Source organism: Oncorhynchus masou, chromosome 19 (assembly GCF_036934945.1).
Source record: "Oncorhynchus masou masou isolate Uvic2021 chromosome 19, UVic_Omas_1.1, whole genome shotgun sequence".
Classification (NCBI taxonomy): domain Eukaryota; kingdom Metazoa; phylum Chordata; class Actinopteri; order Salmoniformes; family Salmonidae; genus Oncorhynchus; species Oncorhynchus masou.
Window position 1 is genome coordinate 619,279 of NC_088230.1, and position 16,980 is coordinate 636,258.

General features: G+C 41.8%; 1 long non-coding RNA gene across 1 annotated transcript in view; it reads right to left on the reverse strand.

The window, feature by feature from the left end:
• The window catches only part of LOC135505692 (uncharacterized), a 59,114-nt gene that overhangs the window by 39,311 nt on the left and 2,823 nt on the right, over positions 1-16,980 (reverse strand). The window contains exon 2 of the long non-coding RNA XR_010450306.1: positions 12,652-12,822. This is a non-coding gene — a long non-coding RNA (uncharacterized LOC135505692). The remainder of the gene's footprint in view (positions 1-12,651; positions 12,823-16,980) is intronic.

Sequence of the window (16,980 nt, forward strand, 5' to 3'; positions counted from 1 at the left end):
TACATGTCACAACACGTTTTCTATTTCATCTAAATCAGGTATTCCCCCAGGGATACATGTCACAACACATTTTCTATTTCATCTAAATCAGGTATTCCCCCAGGGATACATGTCACAACACGTTTTCTATTTCATCTAAATCAGGTATTCCCCCAGGGATACATGTCATAAGGGATTCATCTAAATGACAGGGATAATCACAATCATCAGTATTCCCCCCAGGCATACATGTCAAACAACATAAATTTCATTTCATCTAAATCAGGTATTCCCCCAGGGATACATGTCACAACACGTTTTCTATTTAATCTAAATCAGGTATTCCCCCAGGATACATGTCACGTTTTCTATTTCATCAGGCTATTGTCACAAACGTTTTCTATTTCATCTAAATCAGGTACCCCCAGGGATACATGTCACAACACGTTTTCTATTTCATCTAAATCAGGTATTCCCCAAAGGGATACATGTCACAACACGCATTTCATCTAAATCAGGATCCCCCAGGGATACATGTCACAACACGTTTTCTATTTCATCTAAATCAGGTATTCCCCCCAGGATACATGTCACAACACGTTTTTATTTCATCTAAATCATTTATTCAAAACATCAGGGATACATGTCACAACACGTTTTCTAGTAATCTAAATCAGGTACCCCCAGGGATACATTCACAACAGTTTTCTATTTAATCTAAATCAGGTATTCCCCCAGGGATACATGTCAATACACGTTTTTATTTCACAGGTACATGGAATTCATAGATATCAGCTATTCCCCCCAGGGATACATTCAACCTATTTCATCTAAATCAGATTTCAAATTTAAACGAAAAATAATCAAATTAGCCGCCAAATTAGCCGCCAAATTAGCCGCTCAGAAAAATAATCAAATTAGCCGCCATGTTGGAGTCAACAGAAACCAGAAATCACATTATAAATATTCCCTTACCTTTGATGATCTTCATCAGAATGCACTCCCAGGAATCGCAGTTCCACAATAAATGCTTGATTTGTTCGATAATGTCCGTTATTTATGTCCAAGTGGCTAGTTTTGTTAGCATTACGTACACATATCCAAACGCTTGTGCATTACTTTGGACAAAAACTTCAAAAAGTTATATTACAGGTCAAAGAAAAATTTCAAAGTAAGTATACAATCAATCATTAGGATGTTTTTATCATAAATCTTCAATGAAGTTCCAACCAGAGAATTCCTTTGTGTCTAGAGGAGCAGGGCGATATCATGTGGAATGCGTGTGACCAGAAAATGGCTCTCTGCCAGTAACCTGACTCATTCAGCTCTTATTCAGTCCCACAACACAGTAGAAGCCTCATTCAAGTTTCTAAAGATGGTTGACATCTAGTGGAAGCCCTAGGAAGGGAAACTTCATTCATATCCCAATGTGAATTCAATAGGGCCTGGGTTGAATATAGAACAACCTCAGATTTCTCACTTACTGTTTGGATTTCTTTTCAGGTTTTTTTCCTGCCATTCTGTTATACTCACAGACATCATTCAAACAGTTTTAGAAACTTTAGAGTGTTTTCTATCCAATACCAATAATAATATGCATATATTAGCAACTGAGACTGAGGAGCAGGCCGTTTACTCTGGGCACTTTTCATCCAAGCTACTCAATACTGCCCCTGCAGCCATGAGAAGTTAATTGGACACCCCATAAACGTAACGAACATATACCAGGAGCTGTGCCAGGCCCGCCACGCCTGTTTACTCATCCAGCTGTAATGAATAGAATTCACTGGCTTGTATGCGAAGCAATAATTGTTTCAAAACATCTCCTGCCATGTCACTGTTGCTTCGTGTTGTCTGTTTTTTGGGGCCTTTTTCCCCAACCATTGTCCATGCGCGGCAGCAGGAAGAATTAAGTCCTCCACAATAGTATGGGGCTCGCTTGTCTTAGTCACTTGGTGGCTCACCATATAAGATGCTACTAACCCCTTCTTATTATTGGCATCTGTTGCTTTTATACATGTCTTAATACTCGAAAGTTGTCTTAATTCTCGCTCAAAAAACTCCTGTGGCTTATTTTTCAAATTGGCATCGAGGTGTGAGATAGTAGTTTTACACATATAACACACTGTGGCTGAGGAAAGGCACTACTCCCAATGTAAGTGAACCCCAAAACTATTGTAGTTCTCATCATATTTGCTACTCTTCGATGGTCCAAATCCCTGTCTGTCGTTCGGTGCTTTCCCGGGTAAGGGGGCAGTAGCTCTTCAGCTGCATCAGATTCACAACTGTCAGTGTCCATGCTAGCTGGGCTAACAACAAAAGTAGAATTACTGATGCTAGCATTGGGTGTGCTCGTGGAAGCGGAACAAATTGTGTCGTTGACAGGTGAAGGTGTAGTACTGCTGGTAGTAGCAGTACTACCAGTAGAGCTGGTATGTGTCTATGGACGCAGGCCTTACTTTTTTTTAAGGAAGACAGGACAGCTTTGTGAAAATAATTGGACTTTGGTGGTCAAGATGTGTTGAAACTATATCTGTACTGATGATGCAAAAGCCATGACAGGGAGACATAGTGGAGTGGTAATGTGTGTGCAAGCAGTTGCTCCCGATGCCACTTGGGTCCACTGCAGCATCCACCAAGAGGCTCTTGCTGCCAAGGGAATGCCTGACAGCTTGAAATACATTTTAGACAATACAGTGAAAATGGTTAACTTTGTTAAAGCAAGGCCCCTGAACTCTCGTGTATTTACTGCATTATGCAATGATATGGGCAGAGACAATGTAATGCTTTTACAACACACAGAAGTGTGCTGGTTATCAAGGGGCAAAGTACTGACCCATTTTTTTGAATTGAAAGACAAGATTAATGTTATCTTTACTGACCATAATTTTCACTTATCTGACCGTTTACATGATGATGAGTTTTTCACACAACTGGCCAATCTGGGTGATGTTTTTTTGCCTGAATGATCTGAATGATCTGAATCTAGGATTACAGGGACTCTGTAACTATATTCAATGTGCGGGACAAAATTCAGACTATGATTACGAAGTTGGAGCTCTTCTCTGTCTGCATTATCAAGGACAACACACTGGTCCTTCCATCATTGTATGATTTTTTTGTGTGTAAATGAACTCAAGCATACGGACCTGGATGCGCAATTACGCATGTACTTTCCCGAAACGGATGACACAAACAACTGGATTTGATCTTTATCTTTAAACATATCCTTCACCTAGTTGATCAGGCTGTTGACTGTGGCTTGTAGAATGTTGTCCCACTCCTCTTCAATTTTTTTAAGATGATCATTTCCCCTCTACTTTACCCTCATCTCAATAAAGTAAATAAAACCCCACAAATATACACTCAGTGGCCAGGTTATTAGGTACACAAATCTAGTACTTGGTTGGACACCCCTTTGCCTCCAGAAAAAACAGAATTCTTCTGGGCATGGAATCTACAAGGTGTGTCATTCAAACTTTGCTCAATTGGTTTCAAGGGACAATGTTTTTCCACTTCTCAGTTATCCAGTGTTGGCGATGGCACACTGGAGCCACTTCTTCTTGTTTTTAGCTGATAGGAGTGCTGTTCTGCACACCACAGCATACTGCGCCGTTATTTGCCAGTTTGTGGCCCTCTTGCTAGCTTGCACGATTATTGCCATTCTCCTTTTGACCTCTCACATGGATGAGCTGTTTTCGCCCACAGCACTGCCACTGACTGAATGTTTTTTGTTTGTCGCACCATTCTCAGGGAAAAGCCCAGGAGGCCGGATGTTTCTGAGATACTGGAACCGGAATGCATGATACCGACGATAATACCTCGCTCAAAGTTGCTCAGGTCACTTGTTTAGCCCACGTTGAATCAAAAAGTAACTGAGTGCCTTGATGCCTGTCAGCCTTCTTTATATAGCAAGCAATGGCCCCGTGACTCACTCTCTAAGTGAGAACCGTTTTCATGATGGTTCTAATAAACTGGACAAATGAGTGTGTGTGTGTGTGTGTATATATATATATATATATATTGCTCAAAAAAATAAAGGGAATACTTAAACAACACAATGTAACTCCAAGTCAATCACACTTCTGTGAAATCAAACTGTCCAATTAGGAAGCAACACTGATTGACAATAAATTTTACATGCTGTTGTGCAAATGGAATAGACATCAGGTGGAAATTATATGCAATTAGCAAGACACCCCCAATAAAGGAGTGGTTCTGCAGGTGGGGACCACAGACCACTTCTCAGTTCCTATGCTTCCTGGCTGATGTTTTGGTCACTTTTGAATGCTGGTGGTGCTTTAACTCTTGTGGTAGCATGAGACGGAGTCAACAACTCACACAAGTGGCTCAGGTAGTGCAGCTCATCCAGGATGGCACATCAATGCGAGCTCTGGCAAGAAGGTTTGCTGTGTCTGTCAGCTTAGTGTCCAGAGCATGGAGGCGCTACCAGGAGACAGGCTAGTACATCAGGAGATGTGGAGGAGGCCGTAGGAGGGCAACAACCCAGCAGCAGGACCACTAACTCCGCCTTTGTGCAAGGAGGAGCACTGCAGGACGTTTGGCATTTGCCAGAGAACACCAAGATTGGCAAATTCACCACTGGCGCCCTGTGCTCTTCACAGATGAAAGCAGGTTCACACTGAGCACATGACAGACGTGACAGAGTCTCGAGACGCCGGGGAGAACGTTCTGCTGCCTGCAACATCCTCCAGCATGACCGGTTTGGCGGTGGGTCAGTCATGGTGTGGGGTAGCATTTCTTTGGGGTGCCGCACAGCCCTCCATGTGCTCGCCGGAGGTAGCCTGACTGCCATTAGGTACCGAGATGAGATCCTCAGACCCCTTGTGAGACCAAATGCTGGTGAGGTTGGCCCTGGGTACCTCCTAATGCAAGACAATGCTAGACCTCATATGGCTGGAGTGTGTCAGCAGTTCCTGCAAGAGGAAGGAGTTGATGCTATGGACTGGCCCGCCCGTTCCCCAGACCTGAATCCAATTGAGCACATCTGGGACATCATGTCTCGCCCCATCCACCAACGCCACGTTGCACCACAGACTGTCCAGGAGTTGGCGGATGCTTTAGTCCAGGTCTGGGAGGAGATCCCTCAAGAGACCATCCGCCACCTCATCAGGAGCATGCCCAGGCGTTGTAGGGAGGTCTTACAGGCACGTGGAGGCCACACACACTACTGAGCCTCATTTTGACTTGTTTTAAGGACATTACATCAAAGTTGAATCAGCCTGTAGTGTGGTTTTCCACTTTCATTTTGAGTGTGACTCCAAATCCAGACCTCCATGGGTTGATCAATTTGATTTCCATTGATAATTTTTGTGTGATTTTGTTGTCAGCACATTCAACTATGTAAAGAAAAAAGTATTTATTAAGAATATTTCATTCATTCAGATCTAGGATGTGTTATTTTAGTGTTCCCTTTATTTTTTGAGCAGTGTGTCTCTGTCTCTGTGTGAGTGTCTCTCTGTGTGTGTGTTCTATTCACACAGTGCATTCAGAAGAGTATTCAGACCCCTTGACATTTATTTTGTTACGTAACAGCCTTATCCCAAAATGGAATAAATTAGTTGTTTCCTCATCAATATACTCACACAATACCCATAATGACGAAGCAAAAACAGGTTTTTTGATTTGTAAAAAAAAATGAAATAACACATTTACATAAGCATTCAGACATTTTACTCAGTACTTTGTTGAAGCACCTGTGGCAGCAAATACAGCCCTGAGCCCTGATGCAACTTGGCCTGATGGTACTTGGCACACCTGTATTTGGGGAGTTGGAGTTGGATGGGGAGCATCGCTGCACAGCTGTTTTCAGTTTTCAGAGATGTTTGACTGGGTTCAAGTGCGGGCTCTGGCTGGGCCACTCAAGGACATTCAGAGACTTGTCCCGAAGCCACTCCTGCGTTGTCTTGACTGTGTGCTTAGGATCATTGTGCTGTTTGAAGGTGAACCTTCACCCCAGTCTGAGGTCCTGGGCGCTCTGGAGCAGGCTTTCATTAAGGATCTCCCTTTACTTTGATCCGTTCATCTTTCCTTCGATCCTGACTAGTCTCCCAGTCCCTAAAAAACATTCGCACAGCATGATGCTGCCACCACAATGCTTCACCGTAAGGATGGTGCCAGGTTTTCTCCACACGTGACGCATGGCATTCAGGCCAAAGAGTTCAATCTTGGTTTCATCCGACCAGAGAAACCTCAGGTGCCTTTTGGCAAACTCCAAGTGGGCTGAGCCTTTTACTGAAGAGTGGCTTCTGTCTGGCCACTCCACCATAAAGGCCTGAGTGCTGTAGGTAGAGTCTTGGTGGTTCAAGAAAATTCAATTTAAGAATGATGGAGGCCACTGTGTTCTTCAATGCTGCAGAAATGTTTTGGTACCCAGCTTTTTGCCTCGACACAATCCTGTCTCGGAGTTCTACGAATAATTCCTTTGACCACATGCCTTGGTTTTTGCTCTGACATGCGCTGTCAACTGTGGGACTTTCTATAGACAGGTGTGTGCCTTTCCAAATCATGGCCAATCAATTGAACTCCAATCAAGTTGTAGAAACATCTCAAGGATGATCAATGGAAACAGGATGCACCTGAGCTAAATTTCGAGTCTCATAGCAAAGGGTTATCAAAGGGTTATACTTATCATCAAGGCAAAGGGTGGCTACTTTGAAAAATCTCAAATACAATAATATGTGTTATTTCATAGTTTTGATGTCGTCTTTATTATTCTACAAGGTAGACAATAGTACAAATAATTGAAAAACCTGGAATGAGTAGGTGTGTCCAAACGTTTGACTGGTACTGTCTATTTGACAGGTTTTATTTATTTTATTGAGATAAGGGTTACGGAGAGGGAAAAGGAGACATGAAATGTAGGACAGGTTGCCAGAGAAGGCTGGTGGGTCCAATTCTAACTGACGCAAACTCTAGTAGACTAGGCCATATGTGTGCCAGGGTCCGCGGCACTAACCACACAGGTCACCAAATCCTGTGTTATGAGTCTACAGACATTTATTTTGATGAAATAGAAAACAATTGCTTATAGAGTAAGTGTGTGTATTGTGACATGTTGTGAAGCAGAGGGTCTCCCCCAGTATGATGAGTGGGATATGCCCAGGCACAGCATTATCACTCACACCTGACTCCATCCAGATCTGACCCAGCTCGTTACACGCCTAGGAGCAAAAAGACGACCCAACATCATCTGATCTTCGCCAAATGAATAATCTTTGTTTTACAGTCAGGAAAAAAGTAATATGTTAGTAATCAAGCCAGAGTTTATTTCAAGTTCATTTCACATAGATCACGAGTACACACTAAAAGGGAATAAAATAATTCTGGAAAATGGAAAAAGATGAATATGGAGTACTGACTTGTAGTGTTTGAGAGATACGCAGCATGTTATTGTGCACATCTGGTTAAAATGGTATGCATGTGTTCAGTACTTGATATTGGAAATATGTATCTGATTATATGCGCATAGCCTAATAGGTAGGCCCTCATTGGTTGTCAGCCAGAGTATTCAAGTGTGTTACCTGTGAGCTGGTGCAGGTGGACTCAGCTTGGAACAGTCTATGGTGTATCCCCTGTCATGTTGGAAATAAACCGTCTTTGTGATATTAATGCATTATACTGTTGAGTTTCTCTTTGCAAGAACTAAAAAGAGCCGCTTCCTTTAACCGGGGATGCAACAGATTGGCAATGAGGTACCAGAGTTTTTGTCTGAAAGGGAACAGAGCGAGCAAGAAAGTGCTCGCTCTGTCGAGACAGCCTGTGTAGAAAAGCTAGCACCGAAAATGGCGTTAGTCAAGGCAGAAGCTTTTCACTTCGTGGAAAGTGAGGAAAGGTTGGAACATTATTTTGAAAGTCTCAAGTACGAGGATGATGTCAAAATACATTTTTTTCCGACGATTGTTGGCAGAAAGACTGACAATTTGTGAATGGAATTATGTGCGCCAGAGAAACCATGTGTAAAAATGTTGACAGAGTTAGTCGCACTGTTGAACAGTCACTACGTAGCTAGGACAAATTTTAAGTTTCATGCAAGGAGTCAATTAGTGAGTACTTGACTAGTTTAACTACCAGCCAAATGTAAATTCGGTTATTTTCTTGAAGAGTAATTAAGTGATAGATTTGTGTGCAGGGTTAAAAGCGCAGAGCTAAGAGACAGTTTACTGAACGTAGCTCACACAAAATACTTAACATTAGCACTAGCTGTGGATATGGGACTTTCTTTTGAAGTAACAAAGAAAAGTGCACAGCAGTTTTCACAGACATTTAAAACCTGTTTGGGATAGGGGGCAGCATTTTCACTTTTGGATGAAATGCGTGGCCAGAGTAAACTGCCTGCTACTCTGTCCCTGATGCTAATATATGCATATTATTAGTAGTATTGGATAGAAAACACTCTGAATGATGCCTGTGAGTATAACAGAACAGAAAACTTGAGAAAATCCAACCAGAAAGTGTTCCCCACTGAGGTTTGAGGTTTGTAGTTTTTCAAAGCTTGGCCTACCGAAAACACAGTGTCTATGAGGTGAAGTTGCACTTCCCAAGGCTTCCACTAGATGTCAACCGTCTTTAGAAACTTGTTTCAGGCTGCTGCTATAAAGGAGGGGGGAATGGGAGCTGAATGAGTCAGGTGTCTGGCAGTGTCTCAGGCTCGTGACGCGCAGTCCCGACAGAGTTAGCTCTCGTTCCAGTGCTTTCTACAGACAATGGAATTCTCCGGTTGGAACATTATTGAAGTTTATTGTTAAAAACATCCTAAAGATTGATTCTATACATCGTTTGACATGTTTCTACGACCTGTAACGGAACTTTGAGTTTTCGTCTGGACGTAGTGCTCGCGCCTCATGAAGATGGATTACTGGGCTGAACACGCTAACAACAAGTGGCTACGTGGACATAAATTATGGACTTTATGGACCTTTATGGAACAAATCAGTAATTTATTGTCGAACTGGGATTCCTGGGAGTGCATTCTGATGAAGATCATCAAAGGTAAGTGAATATTTATATCGTAATTTCTAACTTCTGTTGACTCCAACATGGCGGATATTTCTTTGGCTGGATTGGGCTCTGAGTGCCGCACTCAGATTATGCTTTTTCCGTAAAGTTCTTTTGAAATCTGACACAGCGGTTGCATTAACTTCTTGCGTCGAGCAAACCTGTATCCGGGAGCATAATCATAGCCTCAAGCTCATTACCATAACGCAACGTTTCGTATTCATGAAAATCGCAAATGAAATGAAATAAATATATAGATACACAAGCTTAGTCTTTTGTTAACAACACTGTGATCTCAGATTTTCAACCAAAGCTACACAAGCATTTGTGTAAGAGTATTGATAGCCTAGCATAGCATTAAGCCTAGCATTCAGCAGGCAACATTTTCATAAAAACAAGAAAAGCATTCAAATAAAATAATTTACCTTTGAAGAAGTTCGGATGTTTTCAATGACGAGACTCTTAGTTAGATAGCAAATGTTCATTTTTTCCAAAAATATTATTTGTGTAGATGAAATAGCTCCGTTTTGTTCACCACTTTTGGCTAAGAAAAATACAGAAAAATGCAGTCACTTACAACGCCAAACTTTTTTCCAAATTAGCTCCATAATATCGACAGAAACATGGCAAACTTTGTTTAGAATCAATCCTCAAGGAGTTTTTCACATATCTATTCCATAATCTATCAGTGAGAAGAAACTGCCACCATCAGCAGCAAACTGAAAAAATACTGCAGCTGGAGATTGCGCAATAATTGCAATGGAGGACACCAACCGACCACCTGGTAAATGTAGTCTCTTATGGTCAATCTTCCAATGATATGCCTACAAATACGTCACAATGCTGCAGACACCTCGGGGAAAATGTGGAAAAGGTAAGCTGACTTCTAGCTCCTCCACAGCCATAGAAGGAGTCATTGCCATGAGGCGGTTTTAAAAAATGTGGCACTTCCTGATTGGATGTCTATCTGTTTTTTTCTGTAACATCAGTTCTGTGGCACTCACAGACAATATCTTTGCAGTTTTGGAAACGTCAGAGTGTTTTCTTTCCAAAGCTGTCAATTATATGCATAGTCGAGCATCTTTTCGTGACAAAATATCTTGTTTAAAACGGGAACGTTTTTCATCCAAAAATTAAAATAGTGCCCCCTATATTCAAGAAGTTAAGGAGAAGTCTATCTTTAATTCTGTGAATAACACGTGTATCTTTTATCAATGTTTGTTATGAGTATTTCTGGGATTTGATGTGGCTATCTGCAAAATCACCAGATTTTGTGGATATAATATGCACATTATCGAACAAAACATACATGTATTGTGTAACATCATGTCCTATGATTGTCATCTGATAAAGATCATCAAAGGTCAGTGATTAATTTTATCTATATTTCTGCTTTTTGTGACTCCTATCTTTGGGTGGAAAAATGGCTGTTTTTTTAAAAACTTGGTTCCGACCTAACATAATCATATGTTGAGCTTTCGCTGTAAAGCCTTTTTGAAATCGGAAACGATGGGTAGATTAACAAGAAGTTTATCTTTCATTTGCTGTATTGGACTTGTTAATGTGTGAAAGTTACATATTTTGAAAAAATGTTTTTGAATTTTGCGGACTACTATTTCAGCAGAATGTTGTCGAGGGGTTCCGCTAGCGGAACGCCTGCCCTAGAAAGGTTAAAGCAAATGCAGTGGAGAAGAAAAGCTTTGTCACGAAAACGGAGGCAACAGGTTAACCATGTTGACATTGCGCGGGAAAAGGGCACAAGCCAGCTGAGTGCTGCTACAAGGATTTTGAGTGTCGGGAGTGCAAGAAGAAAAGGACATTATTGCAGGGGCATGCCGCTCGCGTCAAGTGGGAAAAAAATTACATGAAGCAAGCAAAATGGAACAAGCACCTGGTGTGATCTGCAAACTTGATTATTGAGTTGGAGGCCTGCATTGTCACGCAGTCATGGGTGAACAGAGAGTACAGGAGGGTGCTGGGCACACACCGTTGTGGGACCCCTGTGTTGAGGATCAGCAAAGTGGAGGTGCTGTTTCCTACCTTCACCACCTGGGGGCGGCCCGTCAGGAAGTTCAGGATCCAGTTGTACAGGGCGCGGTTCAGACCCAGGGCCCCATGCTTAATGATGAGCTTGGAGGGTACTATGGTGTTGAAGGCTGTGCTATAGTCAATGAACAGCATTCTTAAATAGGTATTCCTCTTGTTCTGATGGGATAGGGCAGTGTGCAGTGCGATGGCATTGTCTGTGGATCTATTGGGGCGGTATGCAAATTTAAGTAGGTCTACGGTGTCAGGTAAGATAGGTGATATGATCCTTAACTAGCCTCTCAACTAGCCTCTTAACTAGCCAATCAAAGCACTTGATGTTGACAGAAGTGAGTGCTACGGAGCGATAGTCATTGAGTTCAGTAACCTTTGCTTTCTTGGGTACAGGAACAGTGGTGGACATCTTGAAGCAAGTGAGGACAGCAGATTATGATAGGGAGAGATTGAATATGTCCGTAAACAATCTAACCAGCTGGTCTGCGCATGCTCTGAGGATGCGGCTAGGGATGCCATCTGGTTTGGCAGCCTTGCGAGGGTTAATACACTTAAATGTCTTACTCACATTGGCCACGGAGAACGTGAGCCCACAGTCCTTGGGAGCGGGCCGCGTTGGTGGCACTGTATTATCCTCAAAGCAGGCAAAGAAGGTGTTTTGCTTGTCCGGGAGCAAGACATCAGTAGGTTTTCCCTTTGTAATCCGTTACTATCTGTAGACCCTACCACATACGTCTTGTTTCTGAACCGTTGAATTGCGACTCCATTTTCAAATGAAATGATATCAAACTTTATTTGTCACATGCGCCGAATACTTCCTTGAAATCTGTGAAATGCATACTTACAAGCTATTAACCAACAGCGCAGTTCAAGAAGGAGTTAAGAAAATATTTACCAAATAAATGAATGTAAAAAATAATAAAAAGTAACACAATAAAATAACAATAACGAGACTATGTACAAGGGGTACGGGTACCGAGTCAATGCGAGTAAAGGGGTACAAGGGGTACGGGTACCGAGTAAATAGTCCGGTGGCCATTTGATTAGTTGTTCAGCAGTCTTATGGCTTGGGGGTAGAAGCTGTTAAGGAGCCTTTTGGTCCAAGACGTGCTGCTCCGGTACCGCTTGCCGTGCGGTAGCAGAGAGAACAGTCTATGACATGGGTGACGCGAGTCTTTGACCATTTTTGGGGCTTTCCTCTGACACCGCCTCGTATATACAGTGGGGCAAAAAAGTATTTAGTCAGCCACCAACAGATGTGTTGCCAATCACTGCTAAAGATATATCACTTGAAACGGAGAAAGATCCTGTATTGAAAATGGTGAAGTAGTATGTAATATCAGGTTGGCCAAACCGTGTACCAAACGAAGTCTTTAAACCTTACGGCAAAACAAAGTTTGAACTTACCATTGAGGATGATTGTATTCTTTGGGGTTACAGTGTGGTGATTCCACAAAGCCTGCAAAGCAGACTATTGGCAGAACTACATGAGAGTCATTGGGGTATAGTTAAGATAAAATCCTTAGTTAGAAGTTTTCTCTGGTGGCCTACTCTTGATGAAAATATTGAAACTGAAGTCAGACATGAAAAACTTGCTAGCTATATTCAACTTACCTTGTTTTGCTTTCTTGCTGCTCCCTCCTGGTGAATTTTGTTCTTCCTCTTCTTCCCTCACTTTTTTGCCTCAAATTTTTTCAGAATCCAGTCATGTGACACGTCTACTCCCCGCCTGCTCTCAGTTTGGTTTGTTTTGTTTCCTTCCTCCTCTCCATTTTCACTGGGGACCTGACGCAACCAATTAAAGTCCTTTCAGCTTTGAGAACATGTTTGAGTAAGTAAAACAGTTTCATCAGGGGTGACAAGCCCATCTTCCTCAGCATAGGCTACATAAATTTTGCCCTCCATCGATGATGATGTTGTGTGTGTGTGTGTGTGTGTGTGTGTGTGTGTGTGTGTGTGTGTGTGTGTGTGTGTGTGTGTGTGTGTGTGTGTGTGTGTGTGTGTGTGTGTGTGTGTGTGTGTGTGTGTGTGTGTGTGTGTGTGTGTGTGTGTGTGTGTGTGTGTGTGTGATTAAAATAGTCAAAACAGGAACATTATACATCTGGTTAGAAATTAATAAGGATATTATCTCAACAGATAGAAATTTCCCCAAGTCTGACGTTTACATACACCTTAGCCAAATACATTTAATAAACTCAGTTGTTCACAATTCCTGACATTTAATCCTAGTAAAAATTCCCTGTCTTAGGTCAGTTAGGATCACCACTTTATTTTCAGAATGTGAAATGTCAGAATAATAGTAGAGAGAATGATTTATTTCAGCTTTTATTTCTTTCATCATATTCCCAGTGGGTCAGAAGTTTACATAGACTCAATTAGTATTCGGTAGCATTGCCTTTAAATTGTTTCACTTGGGTCACACGTTTCGGGTAGCCTTCCACAGGCTTTCCACAATAAGTTGGGTGAATTTTAGCCCATTCCTCCTGACAGAGCTGGTGTAACTGAATCAGGTTTGTAGGCCTCCTTGCTCGCACAAGCTTTTTCAGCCCAGACATTTTCTATGGGATTGAGGTCAGGGGGTTGTGATGGCCACTCCAATACCTTGACTTTGTTGTCCTTAAGCCATTTTGCCACAACTTTGGAAGTATGCTCGGGGACATTATCCATTTGGAAGACCCATTTGAGACCAAGCTTTAACTTCCTGACTGATGTCTTGAGATGTTGCTTCAATAAATGCACATAATCTTCTGTCCTCATGAAGTCATCTATTTTGTGAAGTGCACCAGTCCCTCCTGCAGCAAAGCATCCCCACATCATGATGCTGCCACACCCAAGCTTCACGGTTGGGATGGTGTTCTTCGGTTTGAAAACCTCCCCCTTTTTCATCCAAACATAACGATGGTCATTATGGCTAAACAATTGTATTTTTGTTTCATCATACCAGAGGACATTTCTCCAAAAAGTGCGATCTTTGTCCCCATGTGCAGTTGTAAACCGTAGTCTGGCTTTTTTTTGGCGGTTTTGGAGCAGTGGCTTTTTCCTTGCTGAGCAGCCTTTCAGGTTATGTCGATATAGGATCAGTTTTATTGTGGATATAGATACTTTGGTATCCGTTTCCTCCAGCATCTTAACAAGGTCCTTTGCTGTTGTTCTGGGAATGATTTGCACTTTTCACACCAAAGTACGTTCATCTCTAGGAGACAGAACACGTCTCCTTCCTGAGCGGAATGACGGCTGCGTGGTCCCATGGTGTTTATACTTGTGTACTATTGTTCGTACAGATGAACGTGGTAACCAAAAAAGTGTTAAACAAATCAAAATATATTTTAGATTCTTCAAAGTAGCCACCCTTTGCCTTGATGAGAGCTTCGCACACTCTTAGCATTTTCTCAACCATATTCATGAGGTAGACACCTGGAATGCTTTTCCAACAGTCTTTAACTTCTTGAAACTCCCCATCCCGGATCCAGGATCGTGACTAAAGCCTCAGGCTCATTAGCATAACGCAACGTTAACGATTTCTGAAAATCGCAAATAAAATGAAAATAATGCGTCTGCTCTCAAGCTTAGCCTTTTCTTAACAACACTGTCATCTCAGATTTTCAAAATATGCTTTTGAACCATAGAAATTGACTAATTTGTCTAAGAGTATGCAAAGCTAGCATTGCATTTTGAGTAGCATTTAGCACGCAACATTTTCACAAAACACCAGATAACCAAATAAATAAAATCATTTACCTTTGAAGAGCTTCTGATGTTTTCAATGAGGAGACTCTGTTACATACCAAATGCGCAGTTTTTCCTGAAAGCGTCTGTGTGTAGGAGAAATCGTTCCGTTTTCTACATTGTGTCTGGCTACCGAAATGAACCGAAAATTCAGTCACCTACAACGTAAAACTTTTTCCGAATTAACTACATAATATCGACCGAAACATGGCAAATGTTGTTTGGAATCAATCCTCAAGGTGTTTTTTCACATATCTCTTCATTGATATATCGTTCGTGGAAGCTTACTTTCCTCTCTGAATCCCATGGAAAAATACTGGCAGCTGACTTTTGCGCACCAATTTCGGCACAGGACACCGGGCGGACACCTGGTAAATGTGGTCTCTTATGGTCAATCTTCCAATGATCTGCCTACAAATACGTCACAATGCTGCAGACACCTTGGGGAAACGACAGAAAGGGTTGACTCACACCTCTCGCGTTCACAGCCATATAAGGAGACAATGGAAAACAGAGCTTCAAAAATCCTGCTCTTTTCCTGGATGCCGTCTCATCTTGGTTTTGCCTGAAGCTCACGTTCTAGGGCACGCACAGAAAATATCTTGGTAGTTCTGGACACGTCAGAGTGTTTTCTTTCGAAAGCTATCAATTATATGCATAGTCGAGCATCTTTTTGTGACAAAATATCTTGTTTAAAACGGGAACTTTTTTCATCCAAAAATGAAATGGCGCCCCCAGAGCATCAACAGGTTAAGGAGTTCCCACATATGCTGAGCACTTGTTGGCTGCTTTTCCTTCACTCTGCAGTCATACTCATCCCAAACCATCTCAATTGGGTTGAGGTCGGGTGATTGTGGAGGCCAGATCATCTAATGCAGCACTCCATCACCCTCCTTCTTGGTCAAATAGCCCTTACACAACCTGGAGGTGTGTTTTGGGTCATTGTCCTTTTGAAAAACAAATTATATCCCACTAAGCGAAACCAGATGGATTGTGTATCGCTGCAGAATGCTGTGGTAGCCATGCTGTTTAAGTGTGCCTTGAATTCTAAATAAATCCCTGACAGTGTCATCACAAAGCATCCCCACACCATAACACCTCCTACTCCATGCTTCACGGTGGGAACCACACATTCAGAGATCATCACAAAGACACAGTGGTTGGAATCGTTAATTGAAATGCCTTCCAGGTGATTGCCTCATTAAGCTGGTTTGAGAGAATGCCAAGAGTGTGCAAAGCTGTCATCAAGGCAAATGATGGCTACTTTGAAGAATCTCAAATATAAAATATATTTTGATTTGTTTAACACTTTTTTGGTTACTACTTACTGTACGTGATTCAATATGTGTTATTTCACAGTTTTGAGCTCTTCACTATTATTCTACAATGTATAAAATAGTAAAAATAAAGAAAAACCCTATAATGGGTAGGTGTGTCCAAACTTTTGACTGGTACTGTACATTAATATATTACAAATCTTAGAATCATCTATTAAAGACGACCAGGACCCACTGGTTTCTCAAATGACATTGAATGAACTACAGGACAAAATGAAAACCCCTCAAACCCAAAAAGGCCTGTTGTGTTGATGGTATACTAAATTAAATGATAAAATATACAGACCACAAATTCCAATTAGCTATACTTAAACTCTTTAACATCATCCTCACCTCTGGCATCTTCACCAATATTTGGTACCAAGGACTGATCACCGCAGTGCACAAAAGTGGAAACAAATTTGACCCCAATAACTACCATCAACAGCCACCTTGGGGAAATCCTCTGCATTATCATTAACAGCAGAATAGTACATTTCCTCCGTGAAAACAATGCATTGAGCAAATGTCAAATTGGCTTTTTACCAAATTACCATACGACAGTCCACGTATTCACTCTGCACACCCTAATTGACAAACAAACAACAAAAACAAAGGCAATGCTTTGTAGTTTTATTGACTTAAATAAAAGCTTCTCCCTTAATTTGGCATGAAGGTCTGCTATACAAATTGATGGAAAGCGGTGTTGGGGGAAAAACATATAACATTTCTTTCAACAGGGCCGTGGGATGAGACCCACCCACTTCAACACATACACCACCTGACCAAAAGTATGTGGACACCTGCTCGTCTAACGTTTCATTCCAAAATCTATAAACAGCCCTCTGCTCTTCTGGGGTTGGAACACAGCTGCGGGAACTTGCTTCGACTCAGCCACGAG